Raw genomic sequence first — 6,921 nt, forward strand, 5'->3', positions numbered from 1 at the left:
CAAGAGATGGACACGAGGATGAACAAGAGATGAACACGAGGGATGAACAGGAGATGGACACGAGGATGAACAAGAGATGGACACGAGGATGAACAAGAGATGAACACGAGGATGAACAAGAAATGAACACGCGGGATGAACAGGAGATGGACACGAGGATGAACAAGAGATGGACACGAGGATGAACAAGAGATGAACAGGAGGATGTACAGGAGATGGACACGAGGATGAACAAAAGATGGACACGAGGATGAACAAGAGATGAACACGAGGGATGAACAGGAGATGGACACGAGGATGAACAAGAGATGGACACGAGGATGAACAAGAGATGAACACGAGGATGAACAAGAAATGAACACGCGGGATGAACAGGAGATGAACACGAGGATGAACAAGAGATGGACACGAGGATGAACAAGAAATGAACACGAGGGATGAACAAGAGATGAACAGGAGGATGAACAAGATATGAACACGAGGGATGAACAGGAGATGGACACGAGGGATGAACAAGAGATGAACACGAGGGATGAACAAGAGATGAACACGAGGGATGAACAAAAGATGAACACGAGGGATGAACAGGAGATGGACACGAGGATGAACAAGAGATGAACACGAGTGATGAACAGGAGATGGACACGAGGATGAACAAGAGATGAACACGAGGGATGAACAGAAGATGGACACGAGGATGAACAAGAGATGGACACGAGGATGAACAAGAGATGGACACGAGGGATGAACAAGAGATGGACACGAGGATGAACAGGAAATGAACACGAGGGATGAAAAAGAGATGAACACGAGGGATGAACAGGAGATAGACACGAGGATGAACAAGAGATGGATACGAGGATGAACAAGAGAGGAACAGGAGGATGAACAAGATATGAACACGAGGATGAACAATTGATCAACACGAGGATGAACAGGAAATGAACACGAGGGATGAATACGAGGGATGAACAAGAGATGAACAGGAGGATGAACGAGAGATGAACACGAGGGATGAACAAGAGATGAACACGAGGATGAACAAGAGATGAACACGAGGGATGAACAAGAGATGAACACGAGGATGAACAAGAGATGAACACGAGGATGTACAGGAAATAAACACGAGGGATGAACACGAGGGATGAACAAGAGATGAACACGAGGGATGAACAAGAGATTAACACGAAGGATGAACAGGAGATGGACACGAGGATGAACAAGAGATGAACACGAGGATGAACAGGAAATGAACACGAGGGATGAACACGAGGGATGAACAATAGATAAACAAGAGATGGACACGAGGATGAACAAGAGATGAACACGAGTGATGAACAGGAGATGGACACGAGGATGAACAAGAGATGAACACGAGGGATGAACAGAAGATGGACACGAGGATGAACAAGAGATGGACACGAGGATGAACAAGAGATGGACACGAGGGATGAACAAGAGATGGACACGAGGATGAACAGGAAATGAACACGAGGGATGAAAAAGAGATGAACACGAGGGATGAACAGGAGATAGACACGAGGATGAACAAGAGATGGATACGAGGATGAACAAGAGATGAACAGGAGGATGAACAAGATATGAACACGAGGATGAACAATTGATCAACACGAGGATGAACAGGAAATGAACACGAGGGATGAATACGAGGGATGAACAAGAGATGAACAGGAGGATGAACGAGAGATGAACACGAGGGATGAACAAGAGATGAACACGAGGATGAACAAGAGATGAACACGAGGGATGAACAAGAGATGAACACGAGGATGAACAAGAGATGAACACGAGGATGTACAGGAAATAAACACGAGGGATGAACACGAGGGATGAACAAGAGATGAACACGAGGGATGAACAAGAGATTAACACGAATGATGAACAGGAGATGGACACGAGGATGAACAAGAGATGAACACGAGGATGAACAGGAAATGAACACGAGGGATGAACACGAGGGATGAACAATAGATAAACAAGAGATGGACACGAGGATGAACAAGAGATGAACACGAGGGATGAACAAGAGATAGACACGAGGATGAACAAGAGATGAACACGAGGGATGAACAAGAGATGAACACGAGGGATGAACAAGAGATGAACACGAGGGATGAACAAGAGATGAACACGAGGAATGAACACGAGGGATGAACAAGAGATGAACAAGACATGAACACGAGGATGAACAAGAGATGAACACGAGGGAAGAACAAGAGATGAACACGAGGATGAACAGGAAATGAACACGAGGGATGAACACGAGGGATGAACAAGAGATGAACAAGAGATGGAAACGAGGATGAACAAGATATGAACAAGAGATGAACACGAGGATGAACAAGAGATGAACACGAGGGATGAACAAGAGATGAACACGAGGGATGAACAAGAGATGAACACGAGGATGAACAAGATATGAACAAGAGATGAACACGAGGATGAACAAGAGATGAACACGAGGGATGAACAAGAGATGAACACGAGGGATGAACAAGAGATGAACACGAGGATGAACACGAGGATGAACAAGAGATGGACACGAGGGATGAACAAGAGATGAACACGATGATGAACAAGAGATGGACACGAGGATGAACAAGAGATGGACACGAGGATGAACGAGAGATGAACACGAGGATGAACAAGAGATGGACACGAGGGATGAACAAGAGATGAACACGAGGGATGAACAAGAGATGGACACGAGGATGAACAAGAGATGAACACGAGGGATGAACAAGAGATTAACAAGAGATGAACACGAGGGATGAACAAGAGATGGACACGAGGATGAACAAGAGATGGACAAGAGATGAACACGAGGGATGAACACGAGGGATGAACAAGAGATGAACAAGAGATGAACAAGAGATGGACACGAGGATGAACAAGAGATGGACACGAGGATGAACAAGAGATGAACAAGAGATGGACACGAGGGATGAACAAGAGATGGACATGAGGATGAACAAGAGATGAACACGAGGGATGAACAAGAGATGAACACGAGGATGAACAAGAGATGAACAAGAGATGAACACGAGGGATGAACACGAGGTATGAACAAGAGATGAACAAGAGATGGACACGAGGATGAACAAGAGATGAACACGAGGATGATCAGGAAATGAACACGAGGATGAACAAAAGATGAACAAGAGATGAACAAGAGATGAACACGAGGGATGAACAGGAGATGAACACGAGGATGAACAAGAGATGGACACGAGGATGAACAAGAGATGAACACGAGGATGTACAGGAGATGGACACGAGGATGAACAAGAGATGGACACGAGGATGAACAAGAGATGAACACGAGGGATGAACAGGAGATGGACACGAGGATGAACAAGAGATGGACACGAGGATGAACAAGAGATGAACACGAGGATGAACAAGAAATGAACACGCGGGATGAACAGGAGATGGACACGAGGATGAACAAGAGATGGACACGAGGATGAACAAGAGATGAACAGGAGGATGTACAGGAGATGGACACGAGGATGAACAAAAGATGGACACGAGGATGAACAAGAGATGAACACGAGGGATGAACAGGAGATGGACACGAGGATGAACAAGAGATGGACACGAGGATGAACAAGAGATGAACACGAGGATGAACAAGAAATGAACACGCGGGATGAACAGGAGATGAACACGAGGATGAACAAGAGATGGACACGAGGATGAACAAGAAATGAACACGAGGGATGAACAAGAGATGAACAGGAGGATGAACAAGATATGAACACGAGGGATGAACAGGAGATGGACACGAGGGATGAACAAGAGATGAACACGAGGGATGAACAAGAGATGAACACGAGGGATGAACAAAAGATGAACACGAGGGATGAACAGGAGATGGACACGAGGATGAACAAGAGATGAACACGAGTGATGAACAGGAGATGGACACGAGGATGAACAAGAGATGAACACGAGGGATGAACAGAAGATGGACACGAGGATGAACAAGAGATGGACACGAGGATGAACAAGAGATGGACACGAGGGATGAACAAGAGATGGACACGAGGATGAACAGGAAATGAACACGAGGGATGAAAAAGAGATGAACACGAGGGATGAACAGGAGATAGACACGAGGATGAACAAGAGATGGATACGAGGATGAACAAGAGAGGAACAGGAGGATGAACAAGATATGAACACGAGGATGAACAATTGATCAACACGAGGATGAACAGGAAATGAACACGAGGGATGAATACGAGGGATGAACAAGAGATGAACAGGAGGATGAACGAGAGATGAACACGAGGGATGAACAAGAGATGAACACGAGGATGAACAAGAGATGAACACGAGGGATGAACAAGAGATGAACACGAGGATGAACAAGAGATGAACACGAGGATGTACAGGAAATAAACACGAGGGATGAACACGAGGGATGAACAAGAGATGAACACGAGGGATGAACAAGAGATTAACACGAAGGATGAACAGGAGATGGACACGAGGATGAACAAGAGATGAACACGAGGATGAACAGGAAATGAACACGAGGGATGAACACGAGGGATGAACAATAGATAAACAAGAGATGGACACGAGGATGAACAAGAGATGAACACGAGGGATGAACAAGAGATAGACACGAGGATGAACAAGAGATGAACACGAGGGATGAACAAGAGATGAACACGAGGGATGAACAAGAGATGAACACGAGGGATGAACAAGAGATGAACACGAGGAATGAACACGAGGGATGAACAAGAGATGAACAAGACATGAACACGAGGATGAACAAGAGATGAACACGAGGGAAGAACAAGAGATGAACACGAGGATGAACAGGAAATGAACACGAGGGATGAACACGAGGGATGAACAAGAGATGAACAAGAGATGGAAACGAGGATGAACAAGATATGAACAAGAGATGAACACGAGGATGAACAAGAGATGAACACGAGGGATGAACAAGAGATGAACACGAGGGATGAACAAGAGATGAACACGAGGATGAACAAGATATGAACAAGAGATGAACACGAGGATGAACAAGAGATGAACACGAGGGATGAACAAGAGATGAACACGAGGGATGAACAAGAGATGAACACGAGGATGAACACGAGGATGAACAAGAGATGGACACGAGGGATGAACAACAGATGAACACGATGATGAACAAGAGATGGACACGAGGATGAACAAGAGATGGACACGAGGATGAACGAGAGATGAACACGAGGATGAACAAGAGATGGACACGAGGGATGAACAAGAGATGAACACGAGGGATGAACAAGAGATGGACACGAGGATGAACAAGAGATGAACACGAGGGATGAACAAGAGATGAACAAGAGATGAACACGAGGGATGAACAAGAGATGGACACGAGGATGAACAAGAGATGGACAAGAGATGAACACGAGGGATGAACACGAGGGATGAACAAGAGATGAACAAGAGATGAACAAGAGATGGACACGAGGATGAACAAGAGATGGACACGAGGATGAACAAGAGATGAACAAGAGATGGACACGAGGGATGAACAAGAGATGGACATGAGGATGAACAAGAGATGAACACGAGGGATGAACAAGAGATGAACACGAGGATGAACAAGAGATGAACAAGAGATGAACACGAGGGATGAACACGAGGTATGAACAAGAGATGAACAAGAGATGGACACGAGGATGAACAAGAGATGAACACGAGGATGATCAGGAAATGAACACGAGGATGAACAAAAGATGAACAAGAGATGAACAAGAGATGAACACGAGGGATGAACAAAAGATGAACAAGAGATGAACACGAGGGATGAACAAGAGATGAACACGAGGATGAACAAGAGATGAACACGAGGGATGAACAAGAGATGAACACGAGGATGAACGAGAGATGAACAAGAGATGAACACGAGGGATGAACAAGAGATGAACACGAGGGATGAACAAGAGATGAACACGAGGATGAACAAGAGATGAACACGAGGGATGAACAGGAGATGGACACGAGGATGAACAAGAGATGAACACGAGGGATGAACAAGAGATGAACACGAGGATGAACAAGAGATGAACACGAGGGATGAACAGGAGATGGACACGAGGATGAACAAGAGATGAACACGAGGGATGAACAAGAGATGAACACGAGGGATGAACAAGAGATGAACATGAGGATGAATAAGAGATGAACACGAGGGATGTACAGGAGATGGACACGAGGATGAACAAGAGATGGACACGAGGATGAACAAGAGATGAACAGGAGGATGAACAAGATATGAACACGAGGATGAACAAGAGATGAACACGAGGATGAACAAGAGATGAACACGAGGGATGAACAAGAGATGAACAGGAGGATGAACAGGAAATGAACACGAGGGATGAACAAGAGATGAACAGGAGGATGAACAAGAGATGGACACGAGGATGAACAAGAGATGAACACGAGGGATGAACAAGAGATGAAAAGGAGGATGAACAGGAAATGAACACGAGGGATGAACAAGAGATGAACAGGAGGATGAACAAGATATGAACACGAGGATGAACAAGAGATGAACACGAGGGATGAACAGGAGATGGACACGAGGATGAACAAGAGATGGACACGAGTATGAACAAGAGATGAACAAGAGATGAACACGAGGGATGAACACGAGGGATGAACAAGAGATGAACAAGAGATGGACACGAGGATGAACGAGAGATGAACAAGAGATGAACACGAGGGATGAACACGAGGGATGAACACGAGGGATGAACAAGAGATGAACAAGAGATGGACACGAGGATGAACAAGAGATGAACACGAAGATGAACGAGAGATGAACACGAGGATGAACAAGATATGAACAAGAAATGAACACGAGGGATGAACAAGAGA

The sequence above is a fragment of the Lampetra planeri genome, chromosome 58 (assembly GCF_965212315.1).
Source record: "Lampetra planeri chromosome 58, kcLamPlan1.2.h2, whole genome shotgun sequence".
In the NCBI taxonomy this organism is placed as follows: domain Eukaryota; kingdom Metazoa; phylum Chordata; class Hyperoartia; order Petromyzontiformes; family Petromyzontidae; genus Lampetra; species Lampetra planeri.